General features: G+C 42.1%; 1 long non-coding RNA gene across 1 annotated transcript in view; it reads right to left on the bottom strand.

Annotated features, from left to right (window-relative positions):
- Positions 1-1,279: 1,279 nt before the first annotated feature.
- The window catches only part of LOC111752125 (uncharacterized), a 62,238-nt gene continuing 42,032 nt past the window's right edge, over positions 1,280-21,485 (bottom strand). Inside the window, exons 6-7 of the long non-coding RNA XR_002787121.2 lie at positions 21,196-21,248; positions 1,280-4,207 (exon numbers count right to left, since the gene is read on the bottom strand). This is a non-coding gene — a long non-coding RNA (uncharacterized LOC111752125). The remainder of the gene's footprint in view (positions 4,208-21,195; positions 21,249-21,485) is intronic.

Below are 21,485 nucleotides of genomic sequence, written 5' to 3' on the forward strand. Positions count from 1 at the left end.
TACTTTCCCTGCACCAAGTCGAATGGACTTGTGCAGCCAAAATGTTGGAGGAGGTACACTAGAAATGTAGAATAGCTCTATATCTCAACTGGAAATTATTTAATATGATTATGTCCTTTTTTTCTCATTTACAACCAAATTACTAAAAAACAGCTATTTTGCTTCTCAGACCAAAATCAAAATGATTTTACCTTCTGACATTTAACCTTTTGATACCAAATTTTTTTCTTGTCCTTCGTTCTACTCTGTATTTTTACTTTCTCCAAAAACTGCAGTACCTACTTAAACCCTTTTTCTAGTAAATATTCTTGGTTATAATGAAGATCGTTTAAAATGGCAAAGGCTGGCCCTACACAGTGCTAAGAATTAGGTGATACTGAGCTGACCTTGGGTATTTCTTTCTCCAATTTTCGGTGCCTTTTTTTTTTTCTACTCTCTGCCACACCCCCCAGCCCTTTTCCCTCTACTCATCAAAGATAAACTCATTCACACCATGGGGTAAGACTCTGAGGAGGTACCTGGTCCCACTTTCAACGCCTGCTTCCTTCCAGTCTCAAAATTCTAAACATACCCCTTTTTGCATTTCTGCTACCAGATATCCTGCTGTGATTTAGAAAGAGTTTAGAACCTGGAATCCAAAAAAAAAAAACTTGATTCCTGGCTCCACTAATTACAGATTAGATGGCAATGAGGAAATTTCTTAATCCCTTGGGATTACGTTTCACTTCCAAAAGTGGTGATAGCATTACCCATTTTGTGGGATTGCTATGAAGTTCAGAGTAAGTATTAAACAAAGATTATCAAATATTTTTAACCCAGCATCCGGTAGATGCTCAGCATACACTAACTGAATCTGAATATGATTTGTGCAAGGCAGTCTATGAAAGGCAACAACACAGGCTGGAGAAAATTTGTGAGTCAGGTATTTCTGGGTTCAAATCCGTGTTGCATCATTAATACTTCCATGAACTTGGACAAGTTTCTTAACCTCTCTAATCTTTAGATTCTTAACCTGTAAACTGGGGACAAGGACATCTGTCTTGCAAGTCCATTGTGAAGATTAAGTGTATTTAGGAGTTAATGCAGGAATAGTACCTATTACATAGACTGCGTTTAATAACAATAATAGTATATTATTATTATTGTTCATCAGTGAAGGATCAGAAGGAAAAGCTCAGCTGAGGACTATCTAAATGGAAAAAAAAAAAAGGAAACCACAAAGGTAAAAAAAAAAAAGATATTCCAATTTCCTTTACTCCTAAAATCCACCCGAAAAAGAATTCCTTACTAATATAAGTGAACATGAAGGTGTTTTCTTTCCCTCATCTCCAGAGATGGTAGCAGAAATGGAACTGTTGAACAGGCCCAATTCAAACAAAGATAGCTGCAGGAATAACATTGGAGGAGACACAAGATTTGTTTTGGCAAACAGAAGAGATATTTGATTGTTTTGGTTTTCTTCTTGTGGAGCCAGCCTCCTTCTGGCTTTGAGAACTGTGGGTACGATGACCATATGTCTTACATTTCTCCAGAGCAATCCCAATTTAAAATGTTGAGACATGTTGCCCCCTTAAGAACACTTGTGTTTGTATGGTCATTGTAGCTACAGAAGTCTGTATTTGATGGGGTGGAGAGCAGAGGTCACTGGAAAATGGGGCAGGTCGTGAGCTAAAGAAAAATAAATCACGATATTTCTCTCTTTTTCTTTATTCCACCTCGGCCCATCACCTCCTCTAAAGAAGCAAGGCAGTAGGTTTCCAGGGCAATTATGGCCAATCCAATGTCTTCTAACATAGTCAGGCATTCTTCAGAAGATTTAAACCCCATCCAGTCTGATAATTTTCTCTTGAGAGAGCACAGCAGAGGGAGAATGTAATAATAATAGTAACAACCAGCATTCTTTCGTTCATAGAGAGCTTATCTGTGTCAGAACTGGCTGGGCGTTCTGCATGTGGTATCTCATGTAACGGTTGCAACAACCTATAAGGCAGGCACTGTTATTTCTTCCTTTACTTCTATAGAAACAGGCTCAGATGGATTAAGTAAACTTGCTGACAGTGACAGGACTGGTGAGTGGCAGAGCTGAGATTCCGGCCTGGTTGATCCCAGTGTTTCTCAGTAGGTAGAATTATCATGCATTCAAATAAAGTGTGTAATTTTGAAACAGGAACGTTGAGGGTTGGTCTTGAAGTTTCTGGGATGGCCATGAAGCTATGGGAGTAGCAGTCAGGCTGCTGCTCACAGAAGATCAAGTCTCTCTAGGAGTTGTTTTTCATACTGGAAAAATCTTGGAACCAGAAATCAATTATGTGAAAGTAAATGTATCTGGATGGGATTATTAGAGATGTGCAAACCCAGGGGTATTTGGGGTTTGGCTACACATTATGTTCTATTTTTTGAAGGTTCTGGGAAAGGCAGAACTCAAAATATGTTTCTACAGAGTAATTACCCACTTTGGTTTCAAATCCATGTGTATTTCTAGAGGAACTAACTACCGTGGACCTGTTTATTATTTTAGTGGGTGTCCTTCATATACATATCCATGGGCAAACTAGGCCTACAGGGCGCAATGGAAGTCAGAGGATGCAAACTCAGCCTCATGAGGCCAGGTGGGGCATGTTTAAGAATCCCCATCAATGGATAGCCTTGGTTCTATAGCTAATTAGAGCAAGTCCTTGGGTAGGAAAAGTAGAAGAAAAAAATAATAACATATTGGGAGCCTACTATGTAAGCCATTATTCTTGAAGGTGGGTACACCATTTCTTGCCCTTAGGGAATGTTCATCAGATGGGTGATAAAGACAAGTGAAGAGATAATTATAATACTGTATGTTGGAAAGGGGTTGCGTGGAAGCACAGAGACGGGTATTTAAAGCTAGCCTTAAATACTGGAGGCAGGCCATACCCGCAAGGAAACGCCCTTTCAACTAACTGCCTGCTTATAGCAGATCTCATCATGGAGTTGACTACATCATTACATAACTACCAGGTTACATCATTACATAACTTTCAAACTACATCATAACTACTAAACTACAGACGATCATGTGCCAGCCAAGTTGACACACAACTTTAACCATCACTCAAATAACGCATCCACATCAATAATGTGCCCACATATATAATGTGCATAGCGTGCCTAGGAAAAGAATGTGGGAGGGGATTGCACAGTTGGCAAAAAAACTTTTAACTAGAGTGTCATTTGCATAAAAATATGGTAGACTTTAGGAGAGTTAATTATTTTGCAGCTATGTTTTAAAACTATCATGGTTATCTATTTAAATTTCTCCTGTAGGCAAAATATATTTACCTCCTTCTTTAAAAGTTTCAACTCATTAAGCCATCAGACTTAGGCTTGAGATCCAGGATCTCATCATCCAAATTAGATCCAGATACAGATAAGTCTCCTCAGGTCCAGTTCCTCAGATATGGCTCCTTTCAATCTGAAGACTTATAAACAAAGGGACAATTTTTCTGCCCCACCCACCACCAACATCACACATACCCAATATACAGTGATAGGAAAACTGCAGCAGAGAGTCCTGTTCCAAAAGGGGGGTGGCAAGAGAAGGCACATAGCTGTCTCTGGTTCACAGCAATTCTAAAATTCGATCAGGAACATTTTGCCTATTTTTTCATTAGGACATAATCACACTTTCTGAGATGTCTCCATGGCTCTCGGCTCCATTTCCTGGGCTCACCATTCCATCTCTAAGTAATTCTTGCCCTTGTATGTAGCTACGTTATTTTCTCAACCTGCTTCTTATTCACAGAAATTCAGGAGTCCAAGTATTTTGTCTCTCTCTCTTTTTTTAAACTGTCTGTATCCTTTTTTAGTCTTTTCTGATATAACTCTTTAAAAAACTTTACAGGTTTCTCATGTATCAATTTATAAGTTAATTCAGCAGACCAAAAGCCATAGTCACAAATCTCTACCGTAGGGGACTACTATGGGACAATGACCTTAAGAGTCTTAAAAACACTGTGGTTTAACTAGGAAAACACACCCTTAAGATTCTTAGAGATCTTCTTGTTTAACTAAGGGAATATATGAGGCATGCGATGGCAGTCACATGGTGGTATTCATCTGGGGGCTGAAGTGGTACGTAGGAGTCAAGAGGGCTTCTATCACTTGTTGCCTTGGTGGAGTTTGCTGGAAGATTGGGCTTAGCTGGGACTATCAGGATGGCTTCAGAGTACCTGGATTTCTGGAAAAAAAAAAAAAAAAGTTCCCGGAAACAAGGTAGCAGATGCATAATCTTTTATGATCTAAACTCAAAAGTCATATACTGTCATTTCCATTGGTCAAAGCAGTCACAAACTCACTCTGATTTAGGGAGAGGAGATTTAGACTCCACCTTTCAAGTGGAAAAGTGTCAAAGAAGTTGCAGACAACATTTTAAAATCACCACAGTGGCCACAGGGAGGACCTTCCACAGAATTGGATACCAAAGCTGAAACTTGATAAGAACAGGAATTATGTGAAGAGCGAGGGGTGGACGGGGAAGGATGGTCAAGGTGGAGATGCAAGAAGAGGTAAAGCCTAGACCATGAAGGGACTTGAAAAACCTTAGGGAGCTGTAGCATGTGGGAGAGTAGTGGAGGGGTAAGCAGCAGCCATAGGAACAAGGGCTATCAAAACTGGGCAAGAGGGGACTTTATCCTGGGCCACACACTTTAAAGGCCTTTCTTGGACCATCATTCATCCATGATCTTCCCCATGTTGTAAGCAATCTGCAGAGCCAAGAGGAATCTGCAGAGCCAATCCATGTCTCCTTCTAGGCCAAGCGCTGGATTTCTGGGTCCTGAAATTCCCTGCTGAAATACTCCTGAGCACCCAGGTACTGTGCAAGCCTGAAAGGTAACCAAGAGGAGGCTGTTTTGGATGGAGCTTGGACATAAGAGCTGAAGTGTCCACATGCTAGCACACAAGGTTCTCTCTGTGTGGGATGGAGATGGGAGTGAGGAGAGAGGAATGGCAGGCTGAGAGCTTCAGCTCTCTCAGTACCACAATGTTCCTGTCTGGAACTCTGAGGAGTCCAAGAATTCCAAATGTGAACCTGGATTTCCAGGTCCTTTTATGAAGTAGTACATGTCGAGGCGTTCAGTTAGCATGTATTTTAAGCAGTTTGATAGCTTGATTTAAAACCTTTTGAATGGTATTTGATTTCCATTTATACTATTATGCTTGGTTCTTCAAATGACCTGAAGGCTGTATATCACAAGCTAAAAAGTTTATAGTATATTATGAAGGCAGTATGGAACCATTGAGGTATTTTAGGCAGGCAAGTGATATTTATTTACCAATATTTCACGAGTGCCTAGAAAGGAGACTGGCACATTGTAGGCACACAGTAAATATTTTTGAATGAATTAATTAACATATTTCAATTCCAGGAAGAACACTGGTGCTGTATGCTAAATGTTTTGGAGGAGAGCAGGACTGGAAGTAGGGAGACTAGTTAGAAGGCTCTAGAAGGAATTCAGATAAAAGATGCTGGTGATCTTAACTTAGCCATGGATCTAAGGATGGAGAAAATTGGGGAAAAAAAAAAAAGCACACATCTATTGTTTTTTTTGTTGTGGTTGTATTTATCATACTATCTTACAATTTCTCTCTTATGGATCTATCTCCCTTACCAACTATGATATCCTTGAGAACAAGTTGTGCCTTTATTCTCAATGCCTAGCCTAGCTATTGAGCTGATTTTCAGAAGTATATCACCAGGCCTTTCTTCCTAGTCCATCTTAGTCTGCAACCTCTGCTGAAACCTGTTCAGCATCATGGCAACATGCAAGTCTCCACTAACAGAGAAGTGGTGACTATGCGTGAGGTGATTGGCCAGGAGTCGAACTGGGTCTCCTACATGGAATTGAATTGTGTCCCTCCAAAATATGTGTCAATTTGGCTGAGCCATGATTCCCAGCATTGTGTGGTTGTCCTCCATTTTGTGATCTGATATAATTATCCTCCATTTAGTGATGTATTATAAATCCTGACCTTTATGTGTTAATGGGAAACCCTGGTGGCATAGTGGTTAAGTGCTATGGCTGCTAACCAAGAGGTCGGCAGTTCAAATCTGCCAGGTACTCCTTGGAAACTCTATCGGGCAGTTCTACTCTGTTCTATAGGGTCACTATGAGTCGGAATCGACTCGACAGCAGTGGGTTTGGTTTTGGGTGTTTGGTATGTGTTAATGAGGCAGGATTAGGTTATGTTAAAGAGGATTAGGTTATGTTTGTTATGTTAATGAGGCAGGATTAGGGTGGGATAAAACACCCTTACTCAGGTCATAGCCCTGATTGAATGTAAGCAGAGTTCCCATGGGGTGTGTCCTGCATCACCTTTTATCTTACAAGAGATAAAAGGAGAGAGAAACAAGCAGAGAGAGAGAGACCTCATTACCATCAAGAAAGAAGAGCTGGGAAAGGAGCACATCCTTTGGACCCGGGGGCCATGTGCTGGGAACGTCTTAGACCCAGGGGAAGACTGATGTCAAGGCACGTAGAGGTCTCCAAGGAATGCTGGGCCCATAGATGTTAAAAGGAGATAAGAACCTTCCCCTAGAGCTGACAGATACAGAAAGCCTCCCCCTGGAACTGGCATCTTGAATTCAGACTTCTAGCCTCCTAAACTGTGAGAAAGTAAATTTGTTTGTTAAAACAATCCACTTGTGGTATTTCTGTTATAGCAGAACTAGATAACTGAGACAGAATGAGAGGATTCTGAATCAGCATTAGAAAAAACCCTCTAAACAAGAGTTAGAGTAGATCTCTCTCCAACACCTCACTTTATTTTACTTTCTTCATAGTTATTATACTATCCGAAATTATCTTGCTTATGATACATGCATGTATGTAATATTAACGTTATTTCTTCTCCACAAGAACATGAGCTCCTTGACAGCGGGGGCTTTGTCTGTATCTCCAGCAACTGGAACACCATCTGACATACAGCAGATAGTAAGTATGTATTAAATGAATGAATAGATGAACTTGACAAACTCATAAGATGTAGAGCCAAGATTTGAACACAGCAGTGTCTGACTGCAGAGTCCGTTTTGCCATGCCCCTCCGTGCAACCCCATGAAATTCCATAACCACAGGATTGTGTTTGTCTTGTTCACCACTGCATCCTCAGCTCTAGATAAGTGCCTGCACAGAATAGGTGCTTAATTAACATTTGTTCGATGAATTAAATATGAATTAACATGACCATTCTTTAAGACGGTCATGTTAATTCATATTTAATTCATCACGCATAGAAACATACGAAACACACCCCTTACATAGAGAAACAAACAAAACACATTCCTCTCTTAAAGAGCCTCGGAAGACAAGCCTAGCAAACTGCTTCAGAAGGGTCACAGCCTTGGAAACCCGATGGAGCTGTTCTACTCTGCACACATGTGGTCACCATGAGTTGGAATTGACTCAACTGCAACTAACAACAACAAAACTGCCCATTTATCGTCTGGGATTCACACTAGTTTTTCCGAGGCAGTAATTGTGACATTGTGCCCTCAGCACCTGCCATAGTGCGTGGCACAAGCTGATGAGATTTTATGTATATATATATGAATGAATCCATCTGAAATGAAAGAATGCTCAATTAATGTAGTCAATTGGATGGACTACTCCTATTTTTATTGTGCAGATAAAGAACTTAGCCTCTGAACAGTGACTGTTCTCTCAGACACAGGGCATGGGGGGGCCAGGACAGAGGCGGCACCCCTCCAAGGCCTATCAGCAGTCTTGTGGCTAAGGCAGCTCGGAGCTGCATCACATGCCTGTCCCCTGAACTTTCACAAGAGATTAGCTCTTGCTTCTTGGAGAACTGCACTGAATAAGCAGAAAGAAAAGATGTTTGTAACTAACACCAAAGAAAAGTCTATTTGTTCTCAAGACACTAAGCAAGTTGTTCAACCCAGTGTGTTCATCCATGCATTTTCTTGGACTCTGCTGGGGTCATAATGTCAGCAGGGTGACAAGCCACTTAGTTCAAGTCATGCCCATTCGTACTGCCTTCAGGGCAGTATTAACTTAGGCAATTACTTTTCTTTCCTTGCTTGGGTTTAAAAAAAGAAAACACTTCAAAAGAGGGGACAGATGCATTTTCGCTAGCTTGAGCTTGCTCTGTGTGCATATGTGTGCACGCACGCGTGTGTGTGTGTGTGTGTGTGTGTGTGTGTGCGCACGCGTCTTGCCATTGCCCTTGGGGCAGAGATGACATCTGCTTGTCCTCAATATGACTCTTCTCCCTGAGCTTGATGTTGGGACCCAGAGGTGTGCTGCTGGCAGAGGTTCAGCTCCAAAACAGAGACGCCTGTAGCCTCAGCCTGGAGATCAGCTCCCACAATGCCACGGAAAAATGGGGAGAGCAGTAAAGGAACCATAAAGAGCCAAACCTAATCAGGGTACTAAGGAGGCAGGAATTCTAATCTTTGAGTAAATCCGACTGCCCCTCAGGGCCAAAATCCCATAAGCACTTTAAGGTAACTCTAGGGAGTTTAAGGCTCAGCACAGCATATGACCTTTAGATGTGGAATAAATCTCATTTATCAGTCATGTGTGTAAAGATTAATGCCCAAGGACGAGTATTGCCATATTATTTATAGAATCTTAAACTCCGCAGTAAGCAATTGATATGTTTATGGTATATCCATAGAGTGAAACAATCATTTAAAACCTTGTAGTTGGGAATATTGAATGATAGAGAAATTTCTCAATAAGTTGAGCAGAAAAGAGCATTCATTCTAAATTAAGGAAAATGCATAAACATAAAAGATAAAAAGGCATATAGTGATCGAGGGTAATTTTCATTTTCTTTTACAAGATTTAAAAAATTTTTTTTCAAATTTTCAACAAGAAACATGCATAATTTTTTAAGCAGAAAAATAATACTATTTAAAATAAATATATTTGATTTGGTGGCTCATCCAGAAAAAGAAAAAAGCATGCTCATTTTCATTTAACAGTTTGGAAGCCAAGTACTTTAATTAATTAATAAGCATTTACTACGGGAAAATGAGAGACTGACAAAAAATGTTTTGTGTATGTTTGCATGATGAGAACAGGGAACTCACTCCCCCCTTCAAGTGAGAACATATTTCTAGAAGATCTTCTGACATCAGAATTTAACACTCTAGTATAACTGGAAGTCAGTCCCATTGTGCTTTGCTTTTACTGGTATTAGATTTTCAGTCATCTCCACTAAGACCGTGAAGACAGTTTGTGAAGGAACTTGACCTCAGATTGTATACATGAAAGGTATATGTAACTGATTTCATGATGGGAGCATTAGATCCAAACTCTGAATTCTGGACTTGAACACAGCTTTGCCTCTTACTCTGTACCCTAACAAGTTTATTTAAATTCTCTGAGCTTCAGTTGCTTCATCTATAAAATGAGGATATGGTCATGAAGATTTATTTAATCAAAAATAGTTACTGACAGGATTAAAAGTAAAGAGGTTTCCGAGATAAAATGAAAGCTTCAAAGGATAGCGAAGCAGGGGCTGGGGTCTGGGGAACTTGGTTTGAGAGGACTTCTAAATCAAAGGGCAAAACAATTCTATTACGAAAACACTCTGCATCCCACTTTGAATTGTGGCACCTGGGGTCCTAAATGCCAACAAGCAGCCATCTAAAATACATTAATTGGTCTCAACCCACCGGGAGCAAAGGCAAAGGAAGAACACCAAGGTCACACGACAACTAAGAACCCAAGAGACAGAAAGGGCCACTTGAACCAGAGACCTACAATATCCTGAGACCAGAAGAACTAGTTGGTGCCCGGCCACAATCGATGTCTGCCCTGTCAGGGAACACAACAGACAACTCCTGAGGGAGCAGGAGACCAATGGGATGCAGACCCCAAATTCTCATTAAAAGACCACACCTAATGGTATGATTGCGACTAGAGGAATCCCAGAGACAATGCTCCCCAGAACTTCTGATGGCACAGGACAGGAACCATCCCCGAAGACAAATCATCAGGCATGAAAAGGACTGGTCAGTGGAGGGGAGAGAGATACTGATGAAGAGTGAGCTAATTAAATCAGGTGGACACGGGAGAGTGTGTTGGCAACTCTTGACTGGAGGGGGGATGGGAAGATAGAGAGAGAGGGAAGAAGGTAAAATTGGCACGAAACGAGAGACTGTAAGGGCTGACTCAATAGGGGGAGAGCAAGTGGGAGAAGGGAGTAAGATGTATGTAAACCTAAATGTGACAGACTGATTGGAATGGTGAATGTTCACTTGAAGCTTAATAAAAATTAAAAAAAAAAAAAAAAAGTTACTGAGCATCTACTTTGCTAGGCATATAGGATATGATGGTGTCAATACCTGTGCTCAAAGAGCCTATAATCTAGTAGGACATATAGGCAGGTACACAGAAAATTACAAAAGAATATGACAATGGCTATTTTGAGGGGCAGTATGTAGAACTCTGAGTTCCTAGGTGGCATGAGCAGTTTGAGCTCGGCTGCTAACCCAAAAGTTGGTGGTTCAAATCTACCCAGTGGTTCAAGGAAGAACATCCTGACGATATACTTCTGCAAGATTGTTTGTTCGCTAGTTACTTTTGAGTCAGTTCTGACTCCTGGTGACCCCATGTTTGCCGAGTAGAACCGCTCTGTAGGGTTTTAAGGCTGTGACCTTTTAGAAGCAGATTGCCAGGCCTACCACTGAAAAACCTATGGAGCACAGTTTTACTCTGACACACATGGGCTTGTCACGTGCTGGGATCAACTCAACGGCAATGGGTTTGGTTTTTGGTTAGGTTTATGTAGCACCATAGGAGCTCAGAAGAATGGTACCTAACCTGAAAGAAGTGGTGATATCTAAAATGAAACATAAAGAATGATTAGAAATTTTCCAGGCAAAGATGGAGAAAAGACAGTGCCAGGAAGAGTGAAAAATATGTTCTAAGGCCTGGAGATCTCTGTCCAAAACTGTAGTCACCAGTCACATGTGGCTATTGAGTACTTGAAATGTGGCTAGTTCAAACTGAGATGTAGTGTAAGTGTAAAATAGAGACTGGATTTAATAATTCCTTTTATACAGATGGCATGTTGAAATGATAATATTTTGGATATATTGGGTTAAATAAAATCAATTCTTAAAATTAGTTTCACTTGTTTCTTTTTAATGTGGTTGCTAAAAATTTTTAAATTACAAATGTGGCTGGACAGGCAGGAGCCCATCATTCCAGGCTTGACTCTGTTAAGATCAGTCTTCATACACATAATCTTGGGACAGAAATTTCCTTAATCTCCTCTGCACTAGCTAGTGCAGGTAATGGGCCCACAGGAAACCAGAACCACAGAACCCAGTAGACAGGGACTTGCACCAAACCTAACTGTAAACCATGATGGGGAACAAATTGTGCTGAGCTCAGAAACAAGTCCAAATGATCAAAAGGTTTTAATTTCCTGAAACAATCAACCAAAACATGACCAAGGAATATATTCAAATTGGAATGGAACCTACCTACCTATTTCCTAAAACTAGTGAACAGCCATATCCCACTGAGCAAACATTAATTGGTTTTGGGTCCTTGCTTATAACCGAGTACAAAATATTTACCAACCCTGTGTATTTTGGCTTCTGGCATAGAGACTGCTTTTAAAGCAAAATGCGAAAAGTCAGCACTCTTTTCTACTAAAGCAAGCATAAGCGGGTGTTCACTGTTCACGAGTAGGCGGAACTGCTATAGCCACATTAAGACAACCTAAGCAGATGAATGACCTTTCAACATGCTGCCAGACTGCAAGGTCAAAGAGTTCAAGGTTGAAGAGTATGGCTCTGGACTCAGAACGACCTGTGCTGGAGTCACGGCTCTTCCTGCTGACCAGCTGTATAACCAAGTTATCTAACCAAGTTGTGTGGTATTTCTAAAGCCTCAGTGTCATTTATAAAATGGACACAACACCATGAATATTTATATACATGTATGTATATATATGTTCTCTTGTGTGCTATGAAGTTGCTTCTAACTCCCAGTGATTCCACATGACAGAGCAGAACTGCCCCATAGGGTTTCCTAGGCTATAATCTTTACGGGAGCAGTTTACCAGAGGCATTGGTGGGGTTTGAACCACTGACCTTTCGGTTAACAGCTGAATGCTTAACTATTGCACCCCCCGGGCTCCTTATGTGTGTGTATAGATATATATATAGAGAGAGAGCGAGAGGGACATAGTTCTATCTTTATATCTATACAGACATACAGAAACCCTGGTGGCGTAGTGGTTAAGTGCTACTGCTGCTAACCAAAAGGTTGGCAGTTCGAAACCCTGTCGGGCAGTTCTACTCTGTCCTATAGGGTTGCTATGAGTCGGAATCAACTTGACGGCACTGGGTTTACATAGGTATCCATCTGTCCAAATGCGCTTCCGTCAAATCAGTTCCTACTCATAGCGACCCTACAGGCCAGAGTAGAACTGGTCCATAGGGTTTCCCAGGCTGTAATCTTTATGCAGGCAGACTGCCACAGCTTTCTCCCACAGAGCAGCCAGTGGGTTCAAACTGCCCACCTTTCAGTTAGCAGCTAAGTGCTTAACCATTGTCCACCAGGGCTCCTTACACAGACATGTGTGTATATGTATATACGTATTCTCGTCATTGTCGTTGAGTTGATTCTGACTCATAGCGACCCTATAGGACAGAGTAGATCTGCCCCCATAGAGTTTCCAAGGAGCACCTGGTGGATTTGAACTGCTGGCCTTTTGGTTAGCAGCCATACCTCTTAACCACTATGCCACCAGGGTTTTCACATATATATACATACACGGCACAAAGTGCTATGTATTGTCATCATCACTATTATTATTATCATCCTCAATTAGGCTTTGAGTTCCTTAGGGGCAGGGACTGTGCCTTTACACATTCATCACCCAGCCCCTGTTCTGGGTACTGGGGATATGGAAAGGAATTTGTCAGTCCCCTAAGCTCTTAAAGTTTATATTCTACTAGAAACTCATACAATAAACTAGCTTGCAAATAAGTGTATAATTTTGGCAATAATAAATGCTAAGAAGGAAGACAAAGCAGGGTAAGGGGTAGAGATGGCTCAGGGAACGGTAAGGGGGTGTAATTGTCAGGTAAGATGCCAGGATGGCCTCTCTGAGCAGAGAACTGAGTGAAGGGAGAAGGTCTGGAGAAGATCTGAAGGGAGCACGTTCCAGGAAAAGGAAGCAGTAGTTCACATGGGGAAAGAGCTTGGTGTTTTGAAGAACAGCAAGAATGAGCACTGTGGTTGGAACAAATTGGGCAAGGTAAGAGATACAATCAGACTGTTGGTTCTGGCAAGAGACAAATGACTAGTGAACCTGACCAGGGCATCTTCAACAGTGTTTACACATAAAAATGCAACTGGAGTGGATTAAAGAGAATACACGAGGCTGGGAGTTAGAAACAGATAATATAATATAATATACTCTTTTGAAGAGCTTTGCTATAAACAGAACCAAGAAATGAGTTACAGCTAAGATAGGAGATACTGAAGCAAGTTGTACGCAGACGGTAACGATTCTGCAGAGGGAGAAACTGTTGATGCAGACAGAGAGGGGATAATTGCAGAAGCGAAGCCCTGAGTGGATCAAAGGGGAGAGCAGCCAGTACACCTGGGGACGGTCCAGCCCCTGGTAGCAGTAAGGACCATTGTTCCACCTAACAGGAAGGTAGGCAGACTATGCGTGTCCAGATGCAGGCAGGGTGGTCAGTTTGTTGGTGGTTAGATGAGAGAGGTCTGATGGCTTCCATTTTCTCAGGAAAGAAGAAGAGCAGCCATCTGCTAAGAGGGAGAAGGAGGCTAGGGGAGTTGCCATTTTATTTCTTGCATTGAAAGCAAAGCCCACGCAAAAGTTCTCAGAAATCTTTGTTGACTAACTGAATGAGTTTCAGCTACATGACATACAGGAAGAGAAAATACCCACTTCCCCTCTAGCTTGTTTCCCTACCCCTCCCCTGTCTTGTTCTTTCTTATACCTGCTGAGCTTTGCTCATGTTGTCAACATTTCAGTTCAAGTCAACAAGTATTTCTTAAGTGCTTACTCTGTGCCATACCTGTGTAGGTAGTGCAGTTGCTGCCCTGAGGGGCTTGCCCTCATGTTGAGATGTCTGAAGACAGTAGGTTATAGGGAGGGCTGCACCTTAGCTGTTTGGAGAATCATAAAAGATTATTCCTAATCTGTCTTCAACCTCCTTCTAGCTTTTCTCTTCCTCTCTTCTCCAGCAATCTTTGTTCTCCCTCTCTTTTAATGCCTTGGAGTCCCTGGGTGGCACAAACGGTTAACACTCACCGCTGCTAACTGAAAGTTTGGGGGTTTGAGTCCACCCACAGGTACTTCAGAAGAAAGGCCTGGTAATCTACTTCTGAAAAATCGATCATTGAAAACTCCGTGGCTCACACTTCTACTCTGACACGCATGGGGTCACCACAAGTTATAGGCGACTCAGCATCAACCAGTTTTTAATGCCCTTCCCAGATCCCACATCCCTTGACTACCCCAACCAGAACTGATTTTCCCTGTTCTGATTTTTTAGAGGACACATAATGCCTCCTTCAGCAGCCCAATGTCAAGTGCTTCCCTCAGGAGAGGGGTCACTGGTAGCAACAAATTGATCCCAAGCCAGAACTATGGATCAAGGAGAGTTCATGGTTCCAAACTGGGGCTTTCTTCTTGCAGCTGCCACCCTTAGGAGGGTGTTGGGATGGTGGGGGATAGGTTAGAGAATGCAAGGTGGCACTGGAGTGACTGGGGAGGTGAGGGAGGGGCCAGGGCTAGGATCCCATCGGGATTCCTCTTGTGTGGCTCTGTGGGGCTCTGCTGAGTATTCAAGTTTCATGTAAGATGCTTGAACTGAGCAGAGAACTGGGGCTGCTGTCCCGTGGGGAGGCCGTGGGCAAAGCAAACATGCTGCCTGGCACATTCACTTGACGGAGAACAAGGGCGAGGGTTGTAGGGCTGTTTTTCAGGGTAAACTGCTGGCTCAGGAAGGGAAACAACAGGCCAGAGGCTCTGCAGAGGGTCCTGAAGCACAAAAGGGCTCTGGTTTGTGTTCTGCTCAAAGCCACAGCAAATATTTGCTGTGCTCCCTATGGCAATAATAATGATGATGAAAACATGGCTGGAAAGGCCCACACACATCTATACAATACTGTCCACAAAGCCCATGTCCTAAACCATGTGACAAAAGCAATTTCACCTGAGTATGTTAGGGTAGATTTTAATTCCCTACCCTCTTTCCCCTTTTTCTCTCCTTTCTTGCCCTCCCATACCAGACACACAAAAATGCCTCAGAGGAAAATCATAGGTTCCAGAGTTTAAGAATAAAAATAGTATGGAAAAAACTGTTTTTTGAGTCTATTTCATTTTGAGATTAGAATAAAGGTACAGACATTTGATGTGCTGACTCTATGATCATAGATTTGCCAGCATGATAGCCCAGGGCTGAGGGCCAAGGGTGAGCTCATGCAGTAATTTCTTTACCTACACGAGAGTGGAACTAAAGCAAAATGCAATCCAAGTCGCTTCACCTAAATAGGCTGAGAGAGTGTAAGGGTGAACAATTCCTTCTCTGAAGCTGTTACTCCTTCTCAAACTCCCTCCGACTTCCATAGGCATAGGACAGGAATCCTCATCCCACCCCCAGCACATTTTCAGACCAAAGAACATTTTAAATGTTGGAAATGTGACAGAATTGTCCAAAAAACAAGAAAATAGGTATGTAAATTGTAAGATCTCAGTTCTATTTTGTTCTGAAACAACATAAAAATCACAAACTTTTCATCAAGATAGAAAATAAAAACCATGACTGCTATGACATCCGAGTAATCTGTGAGCCCCCAAGGTATCAGTCCCACTAAACATGTGAAATGTCCCTTTCCGATGTACCAATTTCCAACATGGGCTGAAATAAGTAGATATTACCTGCTTCATACAGCAGGCTCCATAGTGGAATTTTGCATGTTTCTGAGACCCCTAGTACACAGACAGAAACCTTGGTGGCATAATGGTTAAGAGTTCAACTGCTAACAAAAAGGCTGGCAGTTCGAATCCACCAGGCACCCCTTGGAAACCCTACGGGTCAGTTCTACTCTGTCCTATAGGGTTGCTAGTGAGTTGGAAGCTACTTAGTGGAAATGGATTTGGCTTTTGCATTTTACTATGCAGACCAATAGGAATACAAAGTAAAAGTCACATCCTTCTGGATATTCTTTTCTCCAGGAGGTCTGGATATTCTTTTCTCCAGGAGGTACCGGTCGCCCTAAAATTTGCGTCCTCGCCCTCCTCATGCTTCTCACATCCGTCTTTCTGCAGCTTGAATAAAGGCCTTTGTTTTTCTGAAACACTTCCTTTTCTGTTTCCTCCTGAGGGGTCTGAAAAGGTTGAGAACTTGAGAATTTTTAAGCTCAGGTACCTGGCACATCCCAGGCTGTTGAGTTGATTCCAGCTCATGGTGACCCTATGTATGTCATAGTACAACTGTGCTCCATAGGGTTTTCAATGCATGATTTTCAGAAGTAGATATCCAGGCCTTTCTTCCTTTTCATAGTTCCATGGTCTTCCTGAGTCTCTCTCAGTTTTCTCTCCAACCGCTGAGACAGAACAATCTCAGGTGGACTGACTCTGCCTCAGGGCTGTATGTTTCAGCAGCTACCCACCTCTGCCCGCTCCCCCCACCAGCTCTCTAAGATCCTGATTCACATCCCCAGGCCATCTAGTCTTTCTGTAGAGGGACATGCAAACCATCCCCTCCAGTTTGACAGGAATGGAGCTCACGGTTCAGTCCCTGCACTGTCCATGAGAAAGGTCTTAGGAAGCCATTTAACAGGGTTTGAGAATCTATCCCCTGGAGCTGCTTACAGCCTAGCTCATGATGCCATTGTTGCGCAACTAAAATTTGCTTTGGCCTTCGCACAACTATAGTGCCTGGACCTTAGAAAAAAAAAAAAAAACTCATTGCTGTTGAGTCGATTTAGGCTCATACCAACCCTATAGAACAGAGTAAAACTGCCCCATAGGTTTTCCAAGGAGCACCTGGTGGGATTTGAAGCGCCGACCTTTTGGTTAGCACCCATAGCTCTTAACCACTATGCCATCAGGGTTTCCTTTACCTTAAACGGTATAAAATCAAAGTAGGGGGAAAAATACGGAGTATGAATCCTATAAAACTATCAACTGTCAGCTTTCAATCAGGGCTTCGAACTGATTTGGAACGGCTCAAAAAATGTTCTGTAAATGCTGACACAAATAAGTGTAGCGTACCCATTGCATAGCAACCAAATCTGTTACCCCTCGATTTTGACCTGGGTAGGAAACAAAAAGTGGTGCCCCGCTCAAAGATGGCAGCCCACTGTGCCACTGCTTTGAATGTGTGTGTTGCTCTCCACGTTGCTGCCAATAATCCAGTCTCCTGCATGGATTCTGAAAGTTTCAGGAGCTGATGTGGCAGACTGGATTATTGACAGGACTGTGGAGAGTGACACACGTTGAAAGCTGCGCAATCTGCTGCCATCTTTGAGAGAGGCACCACCATTTGTTTCCTACCTGGGTCAAGATCTAGCAGAAACAGATTTGGTTGCTGTGCAATGAGTATGCCGCCTTCGAGTTGTCAATTACTGAACTGTTCTGAACCATTTGGTACCCGTTCAAAGCTCTGCTTTCAACCATGCGCTGAAAGGGCACTGCTAAGGGAACAAGCATTGAGAATGAAAGTAGCAGTTCTTCTGAGAATGAAAAGAGGCAAAACAAGGAACAGCTGATGATAGGAAGAGTTGGTTAAGCTGAACGTTTGAGTTGGTAGATGACTGATGTGTCTAGCCTATTGAACAGTCTCAACTCAGTAGGATATCAACATGAAACAGTTTTTTATATTTTTCAATCACTGCCTTTAACTGTGATCTATGGAGTCTGTCCAAGACATCATGAATCTCTTCATGATGTCTTGGACAGATTCCATAACTTTCATAATGGCCCAGTTTCTTCTTTTTTTTTTTTAATTTTAAAAAGTCTCATTTAGTCCAGTTTAAAATTTATATCTCACAACCAGTTTATTCATTATCTCTCCTCCACACCTCCTGCACAGGCCAGCCTTGAGGGATGTGGAGTGGGGAGTAAACCTGGTCCACTCTGTCTTGTCTCCTCCTGCTCTGGATCCCTGGAGAGCAAGGGAGAGTGTAGTCTATGTCTGGTACAGGGATACCTCCCCTACTTCTCTTTACAAGGCCTAACTCCTCTGGCATTTGAGGTTGGTTATGAGACAGGAAAGGTGGGGGGAAATATACCCACGATTGTAGTCCACTGCCTGATGGATGTAGCTGCTTCTCTGGCTAACACTAACTGGCCATGTCGTTGTCGTTAGCTGCCGTCAAGTCAATTTTTGACTCATGGCAATCCCATGTGACAGAGTAGAACTGCCCCATACGGTTTTCTTGGGTGTAATCTTTACAGAAGAAAATCTCCAGGTCTTCCTCCAGTGGAGCCAGTGAGTGGGTTCAAACCAACTAACATTTGGTTAAAGTGCTTTACTGTTGTCCTACATATGGCTAGCATCTAGTTGCTCTCAGGGGGACACATGTAACAGCTCCTTGGGAGGTTTGGCAAGGCCTCCCCACAGCCCAGTTTCCTGTTATGGAATGATCTGGTCCAGACATTGCTGTAAGAAGAGTCTGATTGAGACTGAAACTAGATCTGGACATGGAGTACGGTGTTGGGAGCTGTGGGTGTAGTGGTTAAGGCAGGCAGTGCTAGTGTTAGAGACTGAGATCCATTCTGGCTCCAGAACTTACTTAACAACTCTGAGGCTCAGTTTCCCCATCTATAAATTTGGGATAATGATGCTTCTCTCATGAAGTTATAGTGAGAAGGACAATAACCACTGCCAGAATGGATCTGTGAAATTCCAATACCTTAGTTCAAATCCCAGATCCAATACTTAGTTCCTATCTGAGTGACATTAGGCAAGTCTTACTTCTGAGACTCAGATTTCTTCTCTATGAGAATAATATTTATAGCTACCTCATAACCAAAATGCTAAATCCATTGCCATTGAGTAATTCCAACTCATAGCGATCCTATAAGACAGAGTAGAACTGCCCCATAGGGTTTCCAAGGAGCAGCTGGAACAGTCGACCTTTAGGTTGGCAGCTGAGCTTTTAACCACTGCACTACCAGGGCTCCATAGCTACCTTATAGAGTAACCAAAAACCAAAACAAACCAATTTTCATCGAATCGGTTCCAACTCATGGTGACCTGTGTGTGTCACAGTAAAACTGTGCTTGATAGGGTTTTCAATGGCCGACTTTTTGAAAGTAGATTGCCAGAACTTTTTTCTGAAGTACATCTGGGTGGAAGAGCCACCAACATTTTGGTTAATAGCCAAGCCCATTAACCATTTGCACCACCCAGGGAACTCCCTCATAGGGTAGGAATAAGGATTAAAAGAGTAAAATATGGAATGTACCTAGAACAGTGCATGAGACAATACAAGAACTCAAAATAAATGTCAGTTATTATAATTATTTTGCAAGGAAAGAACTTAATTCAAAGCCTGGTACCTGATAGCTATAGTTACAGAACTGAGGAAGGAATAGCAAGTAGATGTCTGCACTGAGGTTGGTATCGACATAGAGCATTTCTCTCCTTATTCCATCCCTTGGTTTTAAACATTTTCTTGGCCTCTGTCCCTGCTCTTTCCACCATGTTGTGCCTCTTTGGACTTGTCAGCTTCCTGTGGTCTGTCTGTGAACTCAGGAGCCTGCACAAGCCCAGGCAGTGCTATTTCTGCCTTAAGAGCCAACATCATCCACCCCCAGCTGAGTTACCTCCCATCAAAAACAGGCCAGAGGGTAGAGCTCTGAGCAAAGCTGTTTTTCACTTAGTCAGGCTCCAAAGGCTTCCACTCAGCAGATTTTCTTGCTGTCTGAGAGCTTAGGCCCAGTCAGTCATTGGTATTTCTGCATCTACCCTGGTTTGGGATCAGACACAGATCTGAGGCAACTGATTCATCAGCAGCCAGCCTTGTACTTTGAGTTGTTTTTCCAGCATGGATACGAATTAATACCTCCTCACCCACGTTCTTGCACGTAGACTCTCTTGTGACCAAGAGGTATAATAGCCTCTTCATGGTCTGAGCCCTGTCTACCTGTTCTGTCTTATCTCCCCTGAGCCCCAGTCAAAACAAATTACAGAGACCAGAGATACTGTGGTCATCACACCTCCAGGCCTTCCCAAATGCCTTTCTCCCTCCCTGCCATTACTTCCACCTGTGACAAACTTGCATTCATCTTTCAGAATTCGAGTCCAGCATCACTTCTCCTGAGGCCCTTCTACAGCCTTCCCTACTCATCCCTTTCCCAGTTGGATAAAGCACCTTTCCTCAATTCTCCCACATATTAATGGCTTGCACCAATTACTACATCATAATTTTAATTAATTAATTAATTTTTCATTGTGGTAAATATATATGGAACAAAATTCTTGTCATTTCAACATTTTTCACATGTACAATTAATTAGGTGACATTATGTTTATCATGTTGTTCAACCATCACCATTGTCTGTTTCTAAATTTTTCCATCATCCTTAACAGAATCTCAGTGTTCCCTAAGCAATGAGCTTGTCTTTTCCCCTCCCACCTGCCCATGCCTGGTAACCATTAATAAGTTTTTATTTCTATCTATTTACCTATTTCATACCAATGAAATCATACAATATCTGTCCTTTTGTGGCTAACTTATTTCACTCAGCATAATCTTTTCAAGGTTCATCCATGTTATAGCATGTATCAGAACTTAATGGCTCTTTATGGCTGAGTAATATTCCGTTGTATATACTATGTTTTATTTATCCATTCATCTGTTGATGGACATTTAGACTGTTTCTACCTTTTGTCTATTATGCATAGTATCTTCCCACCACACTGTGAGTTCCTTAGGGAGCAGATATTTCTATAGCAACATGTTCATACAAATTTGGTCCGCAGCAGAAAGTTCTCAAATGAGTTTTTAAGATGGTTGCCTAGGATAGCTCTGTTGACTTGTAGCCCAAAGAACACCAACAAAAAAGGAAACGGATATCCATCAGGATGGAATTCATTTATGTGTCCTTGATACACAGGGCATACAAACAGCCCCCCAGTCATACTGCAAGCTCTATGAAGATACAAAGATAAGAAGAAAGTCTTACCTTAAACAAGGAAAACACCCTCCAGCAGATCCTTCCCTGATGATTATTACCACCTGGATTAATGAAAGAGGTTGTTAAAATGGCGAATATACAACAATATACCTTTTTCATTCTATACTCATGTTAAAATGGTACATTCATATTAATAAAATGAAACTCTAGCTGCTCAGACATACCCAGGCAGAATCAGGCATATTTATGAAGGAGTGGGGTTCCAGTGTTTTTAATGATCTACCCAAGGACCTCTATGAAACAAACCCCTATGCCCTCATGCCTCCTGGCTCACCAGA

The sequence above is a fragment of the Loxodonta africana genome, chromosome 7 (genome assembly GCF_030014295.1).
Source record: "Loxodonta africana isolate mLoxAfr1 chromosome 7, mLoxAfr1.hap2, whole genome shotgun sequence".
Lineage (NCBI taxonomy): Eukaryota > Metazoa > Chordata > Mammalia > Proboscidea > Elephantidae > Loxodonta > Loxodonta africana.